General features: G+C 39.4%; 1 protein-coding gene across 4 annotated transcripts in view; it reads left to right on the top strand.

Annotated features, from left to right (window-relative positions):
• Nucleotides 1-21,438, top strand: part of WASF3 (WASP family member 3) — a 75,465-nt gene that overhangs the window by 15,754 nt on the left and 38,273 nt on the right. For 3 of the 4 annotated variants that reach the window (XM_087757135.1, XM_087757137.1, XM_087757134.1), the window contains one exon: nucleotides 9,183-9,275. The gene's annotated coding sequence lies outside the window, so the exon portion shown is untranslated. Of the gene's footprint in view, nucleotides 1-5,682; nucleotides 5,732-9,182; nucleotides 9,276-21,438 lie in introns of those variants that run through there. The other variant, XM_087757136.1, reaches the window with a different exon arrangement.

Here is a 21,438-nt window from a genome sequence, read left to right as displayed (position 1 = left end):
TTTGAAGCTGTGCCAGATTCCCTGCTATCCCTTCTCTCTTTCTTCCCTTCCTAGAGCAGAGTGGTCAGTAATGACCAAAATGCCTGGTTGCTTCCACTCCCGAGTGTAAGCTACGCATTGCTTTGGAGCTGTCAGCTGCTGCCTGGGCAGGCATGGTGTTGCCCTGGGACATGGCATACTTCCTTTCCTCTGATACATTTGGTGCCTCTGCTCCTGTCTGCATAGTGTTAAAGAGAATAGCTTCTGCTCTTTGAAAAAAAAAAAACAAAAAAAACCAAAACAAAACCAAAACCAACAAACCCAGAAACCAAAAATACTGTGGATTTCTTGGTGGCCTGTGCCTTCCAGCAACCAGTTGCCACTGTTGCAAAATATTTAAGGTTTGTTTTTTTTTCCCCAAAGTCAAGATATTTTGCATCTGATGTGATATAAATATGTAATTCTTGAAAATAATCTACATTATTTATAGTTTTCAAAATATTCAATAGAGAAAGGCAAAGGGAGCAGGACTTGAAAATGCAGTTGAAATGGGTATTTTGTGGTTGTTGGGAGACTGAGGAAGGGACACAGGCAAGAAACTGAGGGAGAATAGGATGGCATACTTGCAATCACATTAAGAACTGTTAAGAGAGATCCAGGATGTGTGTATATATATACAGTATTGTATGTATTAAGAAATTTAGGTTTTCTTAGACTTGGTTATCGGATCAAGATTTTTTAATTGTTTCAAAATTTCTTCATGGAAATTACTTTTGTAAGATGCTGCATTTGTGGCAGCCGACTGCCTCCTCCCCCCCAATAGAAAATACTAAATGTGGCTGTGAAAATGATACTGAAATAATCTGAAGAACAGGATTTAGTGAATTTATGAGAATATTTAGTGGGAACAGGCAAACCTGATTTCTTGAGTTAGTATCAACTGCTTGGTGTTGAGTCTGGTGGTAAAGTAGTAGATAACCTGGATGGATTATGCGATTAGGATAATGAAGTTCATACTTTTCCTTACCCATATTAAACAGTGTGAAGTAGAAGTAGTTTTAAAATTCCCTTTTATGAAAGCAGGTCTTAATTAAAACCATAAAAATCTCATGGTAACAGCAGGCATGATGGCTTTAAGCCACTTCAACCTTCTTTTCGAAAGAAAAAGTAGACTTTATTTCACATACTTCTGGATTTCTGTGATTTGTTTGATCTTCCTAAACTGCTAAGCTCCTCTACATTGAATGAGATTTGAGGTCACAGATCCATGCAAAACTGCTTTAGTTTAACTGGCTTATAAGTAAAAATGTTAATAACAAAAAAGACCCACAAGAAACAAACAAAACTGCCTGTCTCATCTGGCCCTTTAAAAATGGGGTTGGGAGGAACCCTTGAGAAACTGGGATAAACTTGAACCACGGAGTTAATACTAGAGTATGCTAATCTCTTTCAAGAATAGTGCTTCAGCTGGGGTGTAAAATGGAATAATTAAATACATAAGTCTCATCTGTTAAAAAAGCTTTCATTTCTCTCCCTCCCTTCTCACCCTCCTTATTTCTTTACATAATAATGTCCTTAATTGAACCCCATAGGTCAACTGTAAGGAGTCACTAACTGTTTAATTCCATTGAGTTTTAATTTTATAAATGGTGGCTCTTTAATGATTAATCTGTATGATAGCTACATCTGTCTAAATTTAAATGCTTTTTGAGACTTTCAAATTGGGGAAAGAAACCTACTTTTCACAAGTATCATCCAGTCTGTGTTCTACTGAACCTTTATAAAGGTTTTGTTTATAGAGAGAGATATGTATCTATAGATATGAAAGGCTTTATAAATAGTGAGAACTAAACTGCACTAGTATATATATATCTACATGCATACCTAAGTGTGTACATATGAGAGAGAACTGCTTATAAGAATAGACTATTTCAGTTGGAAGGGACCTCCAATGATCATCTAGTCCAACTGCCTGGCCAATTCAGGGCTGACCAAACCTTAAAGCATGTTATTAAGGGCAATGTCCAAATGCCTCTTAAACACTGACGGGCTTGGGGCACCAGCCACCTCTCTAGGAAGCCTGTTCTGGTGTTTGATCACCCTCTTGATAAAGAAATGCTTCCTAATGTCCAGTCTAAACCTCCCCTGGCGCAGCTTTGACCATTCCCCTGCGTCCTGTCACTGGCTACCAGGGAGAAGAGCTCAGCACCTCCCTCTCCACTTCCCCTCCACAGGAAGCTGCAGAGAGCAAGGAGGTTGCCCCTCAGCCTCCTTGTCTCCAAACTAGACAAGCCCAAAGTCCTTAGCTGCTCTGCATAGGACATGCCTTCCAGCCCTTTTACCAGCTTTGTTGCCCTCCTCTGGACACATTCAAGGACCTTCACGTCCTTCTTAACTTGTGGGGCCTAGAGCTGCACACAGTACTCAAGGTGAGGCCGCACCAACGCTGAATACAGTGACACAATTGCCTCTTTTGAGCGGCTGGTGACACTGTGTTTGATGCACCCCAGGATGCGGTTTGCCCTCTTGGCTGCCAGGACGCACTGCTGATTCCTATTGAGCCTGCTGCTGACCAGCACCCCCAGGTCCCTTTCTGCAGGGCTGCTCTCCAGCCACTCCTCTCTCAATTTATACTTGTGTCTGACATTACTCCATCCTAGGTCCAGAATCCAGCATTTGGACTTGTTACGTTTCATCCCATTAATCATTGCCCAATACTCCAATTGATCTAGATCCCTCTGCAAAGCCTCTTGTCCCTCAACAGAGTTAACAGCATCTCCCAGTTTGGTATCATCAGCAAACTTGCTAATGGGGCATTCAACTCCTGCATCCAGATCCTTGACAGATATATTGAACAGAACTGGCCCTAGAAGTGAACCCTGTGGAACACCGCTGGTGACTGGTCACCAGCCAGATGTAGTCCCATTCACTACAACCCTTTGAGCTCTGCCCTTCAGCCCGTTCTTCACCCAGCACACCATAAACCTGCTCATCCCACAGCTGGACAGCTTGTCCAGAAGGATGCTGTGAGGGACAGTATCAAAAGCCTTACTAAAATCCAGAAAAACTGCATCCACTGCCTTCCCTTCATCCACTAGGCAGGTGACCTTATCATAGAAGGATATCAAATTAGTTAAACAGGACTTCCCCTTTGTGAACCCATGTTGACTGTGCCTGATGATTGCGTTATTCTTTAAGTGCCTTTCAGTAGTACCCAGTATAATCTTCTCCACGATTTTCCAGGAACTGAGGTTAGATGAACAGGTCTGTAGTTTCCTGGGTCTTCCCTTATGCCCTTCTTGTAAATTGGAATAACATTGGCTAGCTCCCAGTCGGCAGGGACCTCCCCAGACTCCCAAGACCTTTGGTAGACAACAGAGAGGGATACCACCATAACATCTGCTAGCTCCTTCAGACCTCTGGGATGAATCCCATCAGGCCACATGGACTTGCGAACATTCAGCTGATACAGCTGGTCCCTTAACAATTTCAGTGTCCCGAAATGGAAAGTTGCTGTTCTCATACTCGTGGTCCTCTGGCTTGGGACCAGGCAGCCCAAGGTCTATCAGTATTAAAGACTGAGGCAAAAAATGGATTGAATGCCTCTGGTTTTTCTTCATCCCGATTAGTCAGATGACCATCTTCAAGTATTGGTCCAATGTTTTCTTTAGACCTCCTCTTGCTATTAGCATACTTAAAAAAAAGCCTTTTAAGGGGTCATAGAACAGTTTACAAAGGAAGCAAGCTTCATATCTCAGATGGGTTTTCGAACAAAGGGTGTGGCCTCTGAGGAGAACATAATTACAGGGAAGGTGAGATTCTTCCATGAGCCCAGGTCTATACCACAAAGCATCGTTCTGTCTGTTAGGGTGAAGGATGTGCCTCTTATTTTCCAAATGTTGAATCTGAATGTTGTTCTGTTTTTTCCATTTCTTTTTCACTTCCAAGCTATAGGGGAATTAGCTGTAGAGTGATGCGAGTGGTTACTTTCAGCTAGATCCAGATGTAAAAATGTGTTACCCCTGGATGGGGTGTGCTAGGGAGAGCAGCTGCTTTCTTGATCCAGCCCGTGACCATTTGTGTAATTTTGATTCCATGGAATTAAAGCTGGCTGTCAGCTATGGCAGTAGAGTAAGATACCATTAAGTATGACCTTGCTGCTGCCTCCTTCCCTGTTGCACTTCTTTACAGATGTGATGTGTTTTCCCTTTTTAAAAATTATATCAGTTCTGTTTAGTTTGCCTTTCTTCTTAAGCATTCTGAAGCCTACTAAATTTCATTTATCAATCTTAGTAGTTAGGTGTCTCATTTTAGTGGCATATATGTGTACATGTGGTAGTTTTGACTAACACTTTTGAGTGAGTTTGTATGTCCTGTGCTGATTTATGCATCCCTTATTCTGCCATTTCTTTCTGATGTTATGAAACATTAGGGTAGAAGCTGCATGACCCTCTACTACTTATGGAGATGTTTGAGCTAAAGAAAACCTTAAGTTTTGTTCAGGAGATGGTGAAGTCCGCTATTCGCTTTGAATGTTGACTGTTAGCTATCTGACAGTATTTTTGTATTGCTGATGTCACCATATCCATGTTTTTAGTGAAGCATTTAACTTAAAAGCCTGTACCTCTGTCTTTCCCATCATCTAGCCTTGGACTAATCCCTTTAATGAGCCCACAGGTTTTCTTTCTGTCTTCGATATTTACTTACACAAAGCATCTGTCTAGCTGTTCATGCTTTTTAGCAGTATCTGCTAACCACAAGAAATGAGGTTGAATGCTACAGAAAGTAGAATTTAAGGGACCTTTTTATTTTAAGAAGCATATTCTTGAATCTTATTAACTGACAAACTATGTCCCCCCCCGCCTGGGTGGGCAACAACTGAAATTACAGAGGCTCTGTCTGCTGAGGAAGGTCCATTTTTAGTATTGTTACTCAGTGGATTTCCACTTTGGCGTAGAGCTAGCAGCATTCCTTTATGTGAAGTGTTAGGGAGACATCTCTGGGCACTGGGAGTGGAGCTAGGAGGGAGCTTTCTGCTGTTCTGTAAAGATGTAGACATCAAACTTCTGGAGAAGAGTGTGGGGCTACAGTGGGAGAAGGAGCAGACTGATAATACAGAAGGCATGTACTCTGAGATTAGGATTGTTACCTCTGAAGATTTAGGGATGGTAAATGCTGCCAGCAAACCTTTTCAAGTGTTTGAAAACATTTTAATATTGACATCCCAGCTGAAATGTGTTCCTTCTCAGAGTTACTGCTTACTTCTTTGTCAGTGGTGGGAGAATATTTTCTTTTTAGATCAAAGATGAGAGAGTGAAAGAGCTGCTTCCTGCCTGTTGTGGTTGGTAGTAGTCATTTGTGGTATAGCCTTATCTTTACACTTAGCTTCATTTGCTGTAAAGAATCAGTGCTGACCATTAAGGAAGAGAGTGTTGTCCTGGGCAACCCTCTTACCATTGAGGTACCAAAGAGGTGAGATATGTGGGGGCTGGTCAATGCTAGCATGCTTCTTACCAGCCAAGAATGTCTGACAAACCAGTGCTTGATGGGCTGTCTTTTGTAGATTGCAGAATCTCTGAAGATCAAGTGTTTAACCTCAGATAAATGCCACAAGGTGTTTAGGATTTTGCCAGCCTCCAGTTTGGATATATCTCCTCTGTCCAATACTGCTGTCCAGGACTGCTACACTCAGTCAAGCAGTGGATATTTGCACCGTAATCCAGTGAGTGAAAATGAGTAGAAGAGATACCAGGTACTCCTTAACAGGTTGGATATTTTTACTTTATTATCTGCCTGTGCTTTAAAGAAAAACTGCAGAGCTTGAACTTGTTTGGAAGGAATTGGTGGCAGAGGACACACAGGGTGCTGTGACCAAGTCTGACCATCAAAGTGGTTCTCAGAAAGATATGGAGTAGGAAATAGTCCCTTGAGGGCTTGGCAGAGGACAGATGGCTCTTAGATGGCTCTTCACACTCCAAAGACAGTGTATGTCCTATCTAAGCCTGCATTTCTGGGTGTCTGTGGAGGCTCAGAGTTTGGGCTAGACAACAGCAATTAAAGACCACTTGGAAAACATGAGCTGTTGTGTCTTCCTTTATGCTGCTCCTGTTATGTGCCCAAGTTTAAGACTGGGATCTGCATCAAGTCTAATTTAAATATAAGAAACCTTCTAGTTATCTTGATCAATCTCCTGAAGGCTGCTTAGCGTGGTTCTACGTAATTGGTTGTATGACTGTTACAGAAAAGCCCCCCACCCCGCTGTAGAAGCACTTACGACCAAGTGGAACCTAACCACTAATTGATGCGTGGTTCTGCTCTTTGACGACTCCAGAAACTGTCTAGATTTTCCAGATGTCTGCTCTAGAGTTACAGTAGTTTCCAAGATTTTAGTTTCATGCTTTTGAGATTGAATACACACAGGACGTTAACAAGGTAAATCGGTATCGAAGATTTAAACCACTTCCTTTTTTGTGTGTATGCATTGATTAAACAGTTACTTTGTAATTCAAACTACAGTAGTAAGCTTTGGATCTTCATATACGAAAACATGTTTTAAAACCCCTCCCCCTTCCCCAGAAAGCAGACTTTAAAATAAAACCCTTTTTTCACCATTTTGATGATGACCTACCATTTGGATACTTTTAATCCTCAATTTGTATAAAAGTTATGTCTTGCATTAAATCCTTTATGTTTTTTTTTTTTTCCCTGGGGATTTCTGAAGTAATCCTCTGTGTGCCATATAGCTTGTTCTTGAAATTGTTTGCATGCAATCTCTTCATTTCTAGGAGTCCTGTTTAGAGTGTTTTAAAACATTGATTTTAAACAAAATTCAGCTGGATATACATTTCTAACCAGAAGTCAGTGTTGTACATTCTGTACCTTTAAAATCTTACCCTGTTGAAACTGTTCAGTACTTTCTGTAATTTAGTCAGTGAATATGAGGCAAATGGGGCACTTTGCAGAGGAGTCAGTGATGTACTTGGTAATGAGTAAGAATCTTTTTATAATGGCTTTCGTTGGGATTTCTTTCCTCTTGAAGATTTTATGGGAAAGAATAATCCATTCAAAAGGGAGTGTGTGTATTCACAGTTATGCCAGTAGATAGATATTGCTGGACTGTTAATGGCGTACTGAAATATATTTTCCTTTCTTTATCTCATGTTGCATGCATCTGCAATATTTTTGTCATCATAACTATGTATCTTAAATGTAGACCATGTAGTGAGAAAGTCCAGCATTTCTCCTCTGACTTATCCTGGGTCTTTTTTTAATATTTTACTTAAAAAAAAAAGAAAAAAACCCAAAACAACCGAAAAAACAAACCGAAGACAAACAAACCAACCCCCAGAAAAATCTGATTTAAAAAAAGATATAAAACCGCTTGACATAGGCCGTGTCTTGATGTCTTTATTCAACCACATAAGGATTCATACTAACCCCTGGAATATATGTCAGGATAGTTGATCTCATTTCACTGTGAAAACTGCAGGAGTCTCACCCTCATTGTTGATGTGGTAATTCTTGGCTTCCTTCCCATACCTGTGTGGGCCACACATTGCTGACCTGAGTGGAGAGTTCTTTCATCACAGGATGGATTCAGTGATCCCGTTTATACAGTTCAGCACTACAGACACTGTGTTGATGTAACCGATGGAAGTGCTGAACTGCAGCACATGGACAGGAACGAGTAGCTAATGTGGGGAACTGAGAACCTCATAAGGTGCCTTTGCTGCTGCGGTTAATGTAATGTGTAAATACATCCGCAGCCACCCTGATAGTACTAGAGGATCTGAGTTCTATATATAAAGTTCCAGTCACCTTGTACTAGGCTAGTGCTCTATGACATCTGTTCTGTAGTGTTTTTCAATCTAGTGCTAATTGCTCTAAAGCAGATTTACTGTTTCTTGAACCGCAGGTATACTTGAATAAATCACTGTTGGTTCAAATCACTTTAGGTTAATAGGATCCTGTCTGACATAATTTTAGTCAGGATTGTGAAGCTGTGTTTGGAAGGCACCTTCTTCCCCATATAGTCCACCTGTCCTGGTGATAAGATAGGGAGACCTCTGAATGTGAATGAAGGATATGTACCTGAGCCTTTTCTAATGTGTAACTTCAGAACAGTTCCTTCTGTAAGCACATAAACACTTAATGAGGACCAAGGCCTTGGCCAACTGGTAGATCTTGGTAGCAAGCTAACTAGAGGGCAATATTATGTTTGCAATAGGTGGCCACTGCACCAACGCTTACTGGAATGGAGGTGGGGACACCATGGTGTTAAAGCTCTAATATTTTGAGGGAGGATGAAGGAAACTTAGAGTGGTGACAGTGAACGAGAGGTGTTGTCTAGGACACTGATATCTTGCCTTTGAGAAATCTGTGTGGTGACTTTAACAGTGTCTTGCTCTTCTAGATGCTTTGGCTTTGCTATAAATCCCGTTTTATAAATGTGTCCTTGAAATAAAGTTTTTCTCTCCTGTAAATTTTTGTTTAACATGTCTAATCAAGTTCCATCGAGGAATGTATAGCAGCAGCCTTTGAAAATATGGCTGTAATATTAGTCTCATGATCAAACAATCTGTTTTAGAGATCATTGTTGTACAGTTCTTGCAGAAAGGGCAGCTATGTCTTGACCACAAAAGCTTAATTTATAAAAATTTAGTGTATGACTAAATGTTCATTGATAAGTCAGAATATTCTCCTGATGCTAGGATCTGCAATATTTTCATGGAAGCATCTCAATAATTTTGCATGGAAAACAAATAATTTTTGCAAGAGATTCTCATTGCTTTTTTTAGTGTTTTGTTTTAGTGGGTTTGTGTTTAGTAATATTTAATTTACTGTGAAGTATCTCAGAGGGACTCAAACCTGGTGTTTTATTATGCTTTACTAGAGGCCATTATCTCGCATTTTTCTATCCCCACAGTCTTTAAGTGGGTAAATGTTACCTTCTCTACAGGTATTTCCAGTTTAAAAACAGCACATCGATTGTAAAATAACACAGGCTATTTTCTTACATTGAAAAAATTTAAGCTGTAACATGAAATAATGTTTAGCTCAAAACAGTTAAAAGTATGTCTAGATTCTACTCATGTATGTTTCAGTAAGTTTTTTTTAACTGATCACTGAACCTGACTTTTTAATGCATGTCTTTAATTATTCTGTTTTTGAAAAGCTAAATTGAAATTTGCCTTTGTTTGCAGAGAAAGCCACCTGAGTGTGCTAGCAAGTTACAGAACAGCTGTCTTCTCAAACGTGTAAACAGAAAGGATATTCTCTACTCCTTCTTTTAAATGGTAAGTTGTTCAAGGGAGCTCTTACGGAACATACCTTGTCACTTACTTTGCATTTGTGTGAATCTACTACAAATAGCTTTGAAAACTGTGGTAAGTCCTTAAACTGAAGACCAGTGATGAAGTTTGGAAACTGTCCAGAAGGTTTTGAGTTAGTATTGGGAAGGAAGTTTGTATTTTTGTGGTGTTGAAGATACGCTGTGTTAGGGCCTGAAATAAGTGTCAAAAGCACTGCTAGCCCAGGAGACCAGTATCATTGAAACACTAAACTTACTGTGTAGACAACAGAAATAAATTTACTTTATTCATGGTTGTTCATGAGAGATTGGGTTTATAAATTTGCATCTGTTAATTACTTTTGCCCTGTATAATCTGTACTTTGCTGATGTGTCGTCTTAGAGATTTAAACTAAATCTGCTGAGGTTAAATGTTTGACTGTTTGCCTTAATGTGCAAAGGATAATAAAAGATGTGTATTTATTGATATTAAACTAGCTTTGTGGGGGAAAAATCCCCCTGCCCCCCAATCTCTCAGCTGTGACATGCACACCACAGAATTCTAGATGAGGAATATCTGTTGTGTTGGTGGAGGAGTATGAAAACAGCTGTGCAGCACTTCATTCACTGTGTGACATAAGATGTGGGCCACACTGGGTGGTGCTAATGAAGGACTACTTCCAAAGTGCAGCCAATTTTGTTAGAATAAGTAAAGCCGATTATTATAATTTTTTTAGGGGGCTGCAGCTTGTCTGCTTCTGCAGTGGGAAAGAGAAACTTTTTGAGCAGGGGAAGAAGCTGGAGAGCAGGTTTGTTGTTCTTCCTTCTGAGAGCATGAGGAGGTTAAAAGTAGTATTAGCTACTCGTAGGAGAGACCGCTTTCTTCCTGCATTACACACCACAGTGCTGCCTTTGGCAGAAACCACAGTCAGCCTTGCTTCAAGGTCTCTGAAAAAAGCGAAGTATGCAGCAGTGCTTTAGGGTATTGTTGACTTTGCCTATGTCCTAGAGCTGACTTTGGCTATAACCCTGTCTATGATCCTTTGGCACGCTTTGTCCCCTCAGCTGAAATTCACATATGCTTATTTTGATTTTGAGTTCTGATTATATGCTTGATAATATTCAACATGCTTATCAGCATGTATGTTCTGAAAGAGATTGCACCTTAAGTTAGGAAAAACTCAAAGGAGTTCTGGAAAACTCTTATGTATGCATGTATTCACAATGTCAAGTAAGAAACTTTATTTTGAGGGATGAAGGGATCAGGAAGCAATATGGTGCACATAGAAATGTGAAAGCTATGGCAACAGCCTTTGAAGGAGAAGCTAATCCATACCTGTGGTCACCCCAGTAGCTGACTTTAAGACCCCTGATCTCTCCAGTATGCGGCCCCGAGAATTATGGCCTCTCTAGCAGCTGGCTTTACAGACCTCTTCTCCTGCTTTTGGGATTAAAAAAGTCACAGCTGTTGTATTTTAACTTCTAGTGTTTCTCTTTTTTAATATTATAAGCTTAACAATTGCTACAGCACTGTTATATTTCAGTTGCATTTCATGCTGCATGGAAACATCATTGCTTGCTTTTATTCATGGGAGGTTGTAGAGATTGGTTGTTACAGGAATAAGAACCTAGGTTTAGGAATATTTTACCTAGGTTGTATTTATTCATAACACTTCAAAAATTTTTTTGAGATATTTCCTGTTCATACTCAGTGTAGTATTATCAAATATTTTCTGTTTCTTTATGCAGGTTAAGCACAACTTTCGTGTAGAATTTAATTGAAATGTACCTAGTGTTTAATAGTCTGGAGTTTAATGTAGCTGAAGGGTATTTAAAGACAGAATGCTGAACATACTTGAAAGTAATCAGCCTTTGAGTTTTAAAAAAAAATAAATACTAATTTTAGTAAACATAATAAATTCCAGTTTTTTGGTTGAACACTGATCATTCATGTATCACAAACGTTCTAATAGGATGTACGATTTGGAAACTCTACCTGGTCAATAAAGTAAGCTTGTTTTTAAAATAATGATTGATTTCTACAGAAATGTAATATTTTTCTTTTTAAATTTCTGCTTCAAAGAATTTCACTTACAAGTCATAATTAAAAATTTAAATGGCTTAATTTGCCTGTTTTGCATGCGTAGTAAGGCATTTTAATTTTAAATCAAGTCATTCATTTTGTCACTTGGATTATAATTTTGCCTTGTCTTTTCTTGCTTCTCTGGATTTCCTAGTGTGCCTTGCTAATATAAACACCCTCAAAAGTTGTCAAGTTGCTCAAAATACAGCTATTAGATGTTTGCGAAAGCTGCAGATTCCTTAACCTGCCATCCTGTGTAAGTAGCGTGCACTGGCTTTTCTAAACTTCCATTGTCATCCTACAACACTACACTACAAAAGTGTCTTCTACAAAGAAAGTTAGAGAGCGTATAGTCAGGAAGGAAACACCAAATGCAGGGCTTGAAAAGGGACCCTGATGCTTACCAGCCCCAAATGTCAATTCACTAGACCAGCTGAAGAACTCCTTTGTCATCGCATACAAGCAATTCTAAGAAATACACGTTTATAGTTAGTTTGGCATATAAAAATATTGCATATTCAGTTATATGTTTTGAAGAAAGATGTTGAAATTATATTTGTGATTGCTGCGTGGATAAAACTGTTCCAGTCTTTAGAAATACTTTTATTGTGAAAGCAACTTAGATATTTCTAGTCAGGGTTAAACCAAATTTATTCACGAAGACTTTTGCCTGTACTATCTGACTCTTCAGTCACATAACCTGTATCCTTTGTGGCTGGCAAATTATAGAATGATTTAGTAACTTGAATTCTTGAGTTAAAACAAACTATTAAGGAAAGTTTCCTCTGAATTTTCTTCAGAAGACTACAGTTTGCATTTTCCCTGAAGGAAAGAAGCTTTTCAGAATAGGAGAGAGTGAGTGTGAAAAGTAGGTTGGGCAGGAGAGAGAAATAGTCTTCTGGAGAATGATGGAAGGTTTTTGGACTACTTGGCCAGCCAAAAGCTGAAGTTCACTAATTACATAGCAGTGGATGGATGGGGGGAGAAGTAGGACAATGTTTCCCAAATGGTCTCCTGGGGAGAAAAAAGGCCTGTGAGAGAGGAGAAAGTATCCCAGAATCCTTGCATTACAAATGGGAAAGCCAAAATGAGATGGAATTGGCTTTGGGAGAGACTGACTTAAAATGTAATAGAGAAGTGTGATCACAGATTCTGATCTTAATTAAGAGGTGCATGCATTTTCTATGAGCTGTTCTAATATCAAAATCAGACAAAAATCCAAGAAGAGGCTGAATATTTGGGCTCAACTCTTGCCTGTCTTGGGTTAAACTCTATTCAGTGTGCACTTACTTACGTTTTGGACTTGACTGCATGGAGTTGAGGGACTTTATATTTTTAAATTGCAGCCTGGCAAAAGGGGTTTGATGTTAATACAGGACAAGTAATTTGGTTAAACTGGCATCTGTGCTGTGAGAGCCTTAGCATGCCCATCATGTTTTCAAGATATTGATATGAACATGTACAGAAATGTTCTTCATTATCAGTGTCTGAGACTGTGGGAAATTCAGTGCTACTTCAACACTGCAAATAAATGCAGTCGTTGGCCTCTTCTCTGAACTTTTTCTATGATTGGCATCATAGTAACTTTGCTTCTGAATTATGCAGCTAGTGCATAGGGATCTGCTTGAAGATGAGGTTTAAATTTTGGTTGCCTGTGCAATGATTAACTAAATCAGTTTCTAAATTTAACTGATGTAGTTAAATTGCTTCTTGAACTGTGTGTAGATTAGTCTCTAATGGCTTGATTTTTTTTCCATACGTGCAGCTTGTAGTCTCTGTAGATTACATTGACTGTTTTAAAGTGTAGTTAAGAGCAATGGAAGTATTGACAGATTTGTTACATAATTTGGTGGGGTGTATGGAAGATCCATGTAATCATAGTTAACTTTAAATGAGAATCAGAGTCAACATGTTTGTGCCTAGCGTTACCCTATCGGTCCACAAAACCTCTGGTCTCCAGTGCAGTTGCACAAGTTTTGCTCAGTCTCTGATTCTCAAATAGCCTCAGGCAGGGTGCCAACAACTGCAGTATTGCCTCCTGGAGCCACATCACAGAGGTGGCAATAGCAGTCCTCTTTTTGTTCAGCAGCCAGCTGGTTACAGCCTTAGTTAAGAAATCTTTTCCTCTTGAATTGTGGGATCTCACGAGCTCAATGTGATTTAAACTAATAATTGCATTTCATGGGAGAGTATTTTATCATGAGGATAACAGCAACAACAGTGCTGGGATGGAGGCAAGTTTACCGTAAGCTCACTTCAAAATTCTGCATCTTGCTTTGTTAAAAGAAAAACAAAAACATCCTGGACATCAGCATTCTAGGATTTCACTTTTTTCCCATTGTTTTCACTTCAGCATGTTTAGGTTCAAAAGCTACTTACTGGTATTGAGAACAAACATCTAGGAAACTTTTTTGTTCAAAACAATTTAATGACAGATCAATATTGAAAGTATTTTGGTCCTATGTGCAAAATATTTTGAAGCAAACTTCAGGACTGGACATTGTGGAACTGGAGTGGGGAAAGTAATAACATTTTTTTGGAAATAGGTGCTGAAATTAATTTCAAACTGCTTGCTTTCATTAAGTTCACAAGAGTCTGCAGTGATCATCAGGATCTAGATGGTTGCCCTTTCCTCTTCAGGATTAAAATGAAAGCATATTTTATAAATACTCGTTGAAGTCATATACATTTTCTTGTAAATAAAATGTTAACTTGTAAAGCTTCCTCATTTTTTATGTGCAGTTTGTATGTTTATAGGATTAAACAGACTGCCCTTAAACTCTGTTCATCTGGTGGCAGCTACTTAGCTTCTTTATGTAGCTGCCTCAGCTATGCATTGAACAGTTTAAAAATAGGTATTAATGGCTCCTTATACTTTAAAAAAAAAAAAGGGCACCGAGAATCTTTGTAGGCAGCTGCCTGATCCGAAGCCTGCCAACATTTGGTTAGCTAGGTACATTTTCCCCATGATTTGGGGAGAAGCTGCATTTAGTCCTGAGGGTTTGTGGAAAGAGTTGGCATGTTATGGGGCCTGTCTGAGGAGTTTTCACATCCAAATAAGAACACAGTATTTCTGTCTACCCTGACAGCGGGAGTGGAGTTTGGGAAGTCTGTGGGGAGTGGATAGGAAAGAGGGAGGAGCAACTGCGCTCTCCCATTCTTTTAGTTACCGGACTCTTTTTTTGAGAGTAATAAACAGTCTTTAGAATCTGTCTATGCCTAGTAAACAGTCCTAATAATAAAAAAAAAGTTAAGAACAAAATTTTGTACCAAATAGGCCTTGTAGGCAAATATTGGAATGTAAACTGGGGGGAGGAAAGGGAAGTTGGAAACATTAGTTTATACCTCTAGCTTTAGTTACCAGTGCCTCTAACTCTTGTTGGACCAGCTGCAACTTCTGAAGTAGCAGTGAGGCATGACATTGTCAAAAGCGAGGCGTGCAAAGCAGAGTCCAAGCTAGTAAACTCTCTGGTAGAGGAGAGCAGCTGTAGGATGTGTGAAGGACACAACAGCCTCCTTTGGCAACTGGAGCAGAGAGTATGCAAAAGGCAGTGGTGCTGGAAGTGAAGAAGAGAAAAGCACTGTCAGCAGGGCTCCTATAAAGGAGGAAAAGGTTGGACTGTGGCTCTAAGATGTGGGCAGGGCATCTTACCATCAGGCATCAGTATAAAACTTGAGCGGCTTCTCTTCAGGTGTTTGGCTACTGAATTTTGATAGAAGGGTCTTTCTCTCTGAATTTATGAAATATGAATGTGATCAGTTCAACATGCAATCTATTTGTATATTATTTTATGACATTTATTGTTAATGGGAAACAAGTAAAGAAATGTTCTGTTCTCTATGAATTGTAAGAATTAAAACTTTTTAGATCCAGAACATATAGAGAATAGGTTCCTTTTGATTTTTTTTTAATGGTTTGTCCTTGATTCCATCTTACTCTATTGAAAAAGAAAAAAAGGACCTTTACAATTTACCAGGAGCTAAGAGCAACTGCTTTTCTTGAGATGTGATGGTACCTTTCATCAGATTGGTGACTTCTTGTTCCTGAGAAGAGGATACCAATTTTTTGCTGAGTTTCTGTCCACCTTCCTCTTTTGGAGTACTGTATATTTGTTAAAAAGTGATCCTTTAATACGTAATGCTTTTAAAATTAATTTGGTCTTAAGTATTTATGGGTATATGCTGTTTTTTCTTTTTGTAATCAAACCACAGAAATCAATGTATACCAAATTAGCATTCACCAAAAGCATCTTTTTATGAAAAAGATGGAAATGATGCAGGCATTAACTACTTATGTGGCTAACAAGGTAAACAGAATTTGTTATGCATACCTGAGATGTCACGTAATACAGTCCGTGGGACATGACAGATGCCTCTCAGCCTGAGGAATAAACATACAAGAAATGTCTATTTTCTTCTGTTCAGTAGGATTTTTGTTGGCCTTCTCAGAGTTTGATGGGACTCCTATGTGATTTGGGGAAATGTGGCAGCAGAGGGTGACAAAATTGCAACAGATCTGAGCTCTTTAGTGTCATAGGTCTGTATTCCTACCAAAAGATGGACTAGAGGGCATGGCTTATGAGGAGCAGCTGAAGATACTAGGTTTGTTCAGCTTGGAGAAGAGGGCACTGAGGAGTGACCTCATCGCTGTCTACAACTTCCTTATGAGGGGGAGCGGAAAGGGAGGTGCTGATCTTGGCTCTCTGGTGTCCGGTGGCAGGCCACAAGGGAATGACTTAAAGCTGCATCAGGGGAAGTTCAGATTGGGTATTAGGAAAAAAGTTCTTCATTGAGGGTGGTGGTCAAGCACTGGAAGAAGCTCTGCAGGGAAGTGGTTGTAGCCCCAAGCCAGTTGGGGTTCCAGAAGCGCTTGGACAACAGTCTTGTATCTGGTTTAACTTTTAGGCTGCCCTGTGTGGAGTCAGGAGTTGGACTTGATGATCCTCATGGGTCCCTTCCAACTCAGGGGATTCTATGATTCTATGACTAGACTTCAATCCTCTTTCTGTGACAATATTGATGCCATTTCTTGTAGAAAGCAGTTAGTAATCTTTCAGGTCTAGTTACCACATTTTAGGTAGTCACTTGTACTTAGCTTGCTATTCACCTAAACAACTAAACACTGTAACTGGTCTTTTGGATGCCTCTGTCCTGTTTCAGTATGAAATGGGAGGTTAGCTTGAATTGCGGTTAGTTTTTTTTTTTTTCTTTGTGCCGAAGCAGATTGAGCACTCTCACTATCACTTGCATGGTCTCAGCTCTAAGGGCAGTAATTCCATAAACTGCTTTGACTTCTTTCCTTTGGATTAAGTTTCTGCTCACTTCCAATCTGATTCTAGCCCTGGAAGCAGCTCAGCCAGGAGCAGCAACTATAATAGCAGAAATGTTGAAACAGGGAATTGGGAGAGGAATCCATTTAATTAAATCAAGGAGTGGTTGGCTTACAGCTGTCTCAAAAAGCACAACTTTAAGTGGAGTGGATCCTAAGGCAGTAACTGGGTTTTGCTTCCGAGAAGGAAACATAACTCATCTTGTGGTTGAAGTATTTGTTGCTAAGTATTGGTGTGATCTAGGTCCAATTTCCGATCCTTCTACGGGCCTTGTGTGCCTGCCAGCATCATCAAGTAGCTTTGTGCCTCTCAACTGTGTAACTGAGATGCTGCTTCTTGCCTTTCTCAAGTTCGGAGAGTAAATTTGATGTCTAGGTGTATAGATACTGTAGTAACATAGGTATTATGCAACCTTACCTTTCTGATGCTACTTTGCAGTTGCAGCCTTGCTAGGCTTAGGCAGTCCGTTCCTCTTTCAATGGGTTTTAGTTGGCTGTATTGCCAGGAATTTGGTGTGTGGGTGACTGCCAGCTAGTGGGGAAGATGAGATCCTTCCCCAGGTGTTGAGTGGCTGAGTACATTATAGGGAAGGAGAGGCTATATGAAGCTCTGGCTCTCGTGCAGTGTCTTTATTCCCTCCTTTCCCATGGAGCCTTCACTCGTAAATATTGGATGGAGCCATAATTAAAAAATACTGTGTAGCAGGTTTTCAGCCTTAAGATGATTGTTTTTTTTAACTAGTGTTTGCCTCTTTTCCTCCTTCTTGTTGTCATAAAATTCAAACAAAAAACCCTGTTCTTTTTCAACCTTTATGTAGTGAATTAAAACATGCCGAGATGACAGGCATTTTAGGGTGCATTATGCTATTGGTTTAGTTTGAATCCAGGAGTATGTTTATGATGCAAATTCCCCAGTTGTGGAGTATATGAACTCTTTTCTGATCAGTCTAAAACCAAAAGGTGTTCTCGAGGAGCATACCTGATGGTGTTCAGCATCTAATGGGCCATGAGACCAGGTGAGAGCTAGTTTCAAAAAAATCTCTGCTTCCCTGCAAAAAAAAGGATATAAGATGGACACAGGATAATCAGTACCAACTGTTCTGCTCTGCAGGTCTTTCTGCTGCTGTTGTACCACACAACTTGCTAATGTAGTCTTTAACCTTAGTTACTGTTCCTAATGCCTTTTGAAGTCTTTCAGCATCCCCAGAGGTCCGCAAGTGGAAAACCACTGATGGATGGTGCCACTCTTTCTTGTGGACTCCATGTATTTTCTTCAGTTCTGCTTTTATTATACTAGTAATACTATTAGACTGTTTTTCCTCCCAACTCACCCATACTTGGCATTCACCCACACTTGGCATTGACTAAAAGAGAAGAATTATAGAGTGAGCTGTAAATCAATATGATACTTCCGAATGTTCAATGTTAGGTTCTGAAATTTCATAGACTCTTAAAAAGCTATGTTTACATTTTCAAGACCTATATACATATATGTCTTGAAGAAAGCCAGAAAGACTTGTGTTTACCAAAGGTTCCACAAAGGATATTTAAATGCACTGATTTGAAATACTGGAAGAAAGCAGACTTTAAAAATTGTTTAGTATTATCATTGGTAACCTCTGCATCCCCAGTAATCTTACCTAAGATTTGATGGTTTTAGCTGGGGAAAAAAGTTGCTTAAGCCTCTTCTTAGTGATTGATTATGCATGGTAAGAATGCTTTTTTTTCCTTGAAGCTGGTTTCTAGAGCACTTCTACCCTGCCAGCTCCATGGAGATCTGTTGATACAATGCCAGATTTCATGGAACACAGCTTTTCAGCCTTCAAGTCTTGAAAGGGGATTTTTAGAGAAGACTAACTGCTGTATTTGGTCTGAGACTCACTATGGTTTTATAGTAGCTTATTTGTCTCATAATGGGAGTTACTGCATATGTAACGAGGCAATCTCTTCTATGCTGCAAATAAGGTTTTGTAAGCCAACATTACTGTATCAAAACATGTTACTTTTACTAATACCTGACATTCATTTTAGGCTTTATTAAAAAAACAAAAACAAAAAAGCCAAAAAACCAACCCCCCCAAAAACCCCAAACAAACAACTCCTTCGCCCCCCCGCAACCCAAAACAAAACAAATGTATAATCCTTGTGTGAGTTTTTCATTGAATTATTAGGAAGTTAATGGTGGGCAAAACTTTGACACCTGAATTTGGCATGCTAGTAAAAGGGAGGATCTGTCACAAAAGAGCCAGAAACACCAAGGGAAAGTAATTTTTTATATTTGGGGAGATGGAGCCGCTTTCAATCTTGATGTGCTTCATATATTAATATTAGATATACCAAGTGTATTCAGATTTATTTTTTTACTGCAGTTTTATTTTTCTTGGTATTCTGTTCCTGGTGAAAGGTATAAATGGGTATTTGTCCATGTAACTTAATTTTTAAAAATGTCTTCAGTATCAGTAAGGCCAGGGAAAGCGCTATGATCCGTCTTGATTTCTGCTGAACCCTGTGTTACTTGCTTGTGATTCAATTGTAGGGGTATATGGATCTCTTGCACTTATAACTGGACGGTCTGTTGCGCCATCTGTAACTATTACTGTTTTATTTTATGAACTGGAAAATTATGAATTGCTAATTTCTTGTGCATCAAACGTGAATGATTTCTGTGATTAACTTGAAGATGGTAACCGTGTGCAAGAGAGAGAGGAAGGTTACCTGATAGAGAGAAATTGCATCATTAGTGTTCAAGTTACTGAACACTGGCAGTAGGAAAGATATGAAAAGCATCCCCACTCTGGGAAAACCTTTAATCAGAGCTCAGCCTTCCTTAGGCACCAAAGCGAAATAACCACAACACCCAAAGCTGCAGAAGATGTAGCTTCATTAATGCTGGGGCTTAATAAGGCTACTTGTGCTTTGTGGTGTTTTTTTGGGTGGTGGGTTTTTTGTTGGTTTTTTTTGATTGTTTGTTTGTGGGTTTTTTGGTGGTTTGGTGGTTTGTGTTTTGTTTTTTTTTTTTTTTTTTTTGCTACTGTCTTGAGTGTTGCACTCTTACTCATAGTATCTTTCTTGATTTATGCACCAGTCCTTGTTTGCCTGGCAATTTGTGATACGCCGTAGTACGGTAGCCACCAGAAGATGGACTTCATGGGAACAGATGGCGCACTTGGCTCAGGATGAAAATAGTTAGGAATTTTTATGTTGATTCACTTAGACTCAGCTGTTGGATTAAAGCGCAAAATATTTTGTTCAGTTTTTCCTTAAAATGCACCCAAAATAAATCTGTGTGTTTCCCCACGTAGCCGAGCTGCCACTTCCTGATACGTAGGGAAAGTGCAGTGTTGATGGTAGCTTTGTAATCAGAAGAATTGGGGAAATCCTGAGTTTCCTGCTGAAATTCCATGGCAGGGGTGGGTGAGAATCTCTACCTTGAGGAATTTTAGGGTTGTTGATTTATTTTGTATTAACTTAAAACTTCATGGGCTGTCTGTGTGCTGGGAACGTGTGCCAGGAAATTTCTGCCGCTGTCTCCAAGAACCTGGTTGTTCAGGTGGACATTGAAGTTGCTTGACTGCAAGGTATTTGAGAGATCATGACATGCTGCGGTAGCCTGAGAAAGCATCTTTGCAGTTGTTTCCCAGTGGGAAGGTCTGTCCTGCCAGGTGGGAACTGGGAGTGGAGGAGGCACATTAGGAGTTGAGGCAGACAGAGATTAATGCTGAGCTGTCATGGTACAAAGTGTTTTTTCTTTTGCAGTTTGACCTATATTATTGCTCTCTTCCATCATCAGTGTCATAGCTATTAAAAAATATGTATATATCTCTGTGTGTATGTGTATATATAAAATATAGATGTACACAAACTGTGTACTTGTGTATATATGATTTTTGGAGGGTTTTCGGTATGGGAAAGAACTATAAGAAAACTTACCACTTCTCTATGACATTTTAGATTTTGGATTAACTGAACTTTGAGAAAACTTAACACTTCCCTGTGATATTTTAGATTTTAGATCAACTGCTGTGGGGCAAAAGTTTAAGAACAAATTTTTTTTCTGAAAATTGCTGTTCTGAAAGGATTTTAATGATAAATTAGATGATAAGGGAAATAAGGAACACTGTGTATTGCCATAAAATTGATATTATTGGAATGAAGGGGATACTTCATCCCTTTTGTACTTTTCCCTCCCATTTAGGGTTAATTGGAGTTCTGAGAAACAAATGACTGAATTTGCTTCTGGTTTAGCTTGAGGTCATTTGAGGTTCTGAGCGGCATGTTCTCCCCGCAGGTGGGCTCCTGAGGCCTTACCGGGCTGCCTTTGTCACATGGGCTGTGACCCAGACGGTTATTTCAAGCACTTTAAATCCAGTAAGGCTCTGTTAAATGGGATCAATGTAAGTCAGCAAGGCCTAGCTGCATCATACGTTTTCTTCAAATAATCAAGGCATTTGCTGCTGATACCACTTATTGTTTGTGAGGGAGGAAGGCTGGGACAAATGCGCTGAAAATGGTCTCCAAGAGCTGTTTGTGCATTATTGTAGCCTAAATGTTAAGAAAAGGCTTGTTTATAGTTGCAGACATCTAATATTCTGTTACAAGTTGTTCCCGTGTCAAATTGCCTAAAGTAGCGTAAAATATCATACGCTAATGATTCTTATGTTACAGAATTATTCCATTTCTGTAAATGTGGATAAAACGTGACTTTCCATAACTCAAACTAAACGATTAGAAGAATGTGTATTAGATATCGAAAACAGA

The sequence above is a fragment of the Nipponia nippon genome, unplaced genomic scaffold (assembly GCF_047370975.1).
Source record: "Nipponia nippon isolate SJK-2023a ecotype South Korea unplaced genomic scaffold, ASM4737097v1 scaffold_2, whole genome shotgun sequence".
NCBI classification, from domain to species: Eukaryota; Metazoa; Chordata; class Aves; order Pelecaniformes; family Threskiornithidae; genus Nipponia; species Nipponia nippon.
The sequence above is the reverse complement of the archived record's forward strand: the minus strand, read 5'-3'. Positions and strand labels throughout refer to the sequence as shown.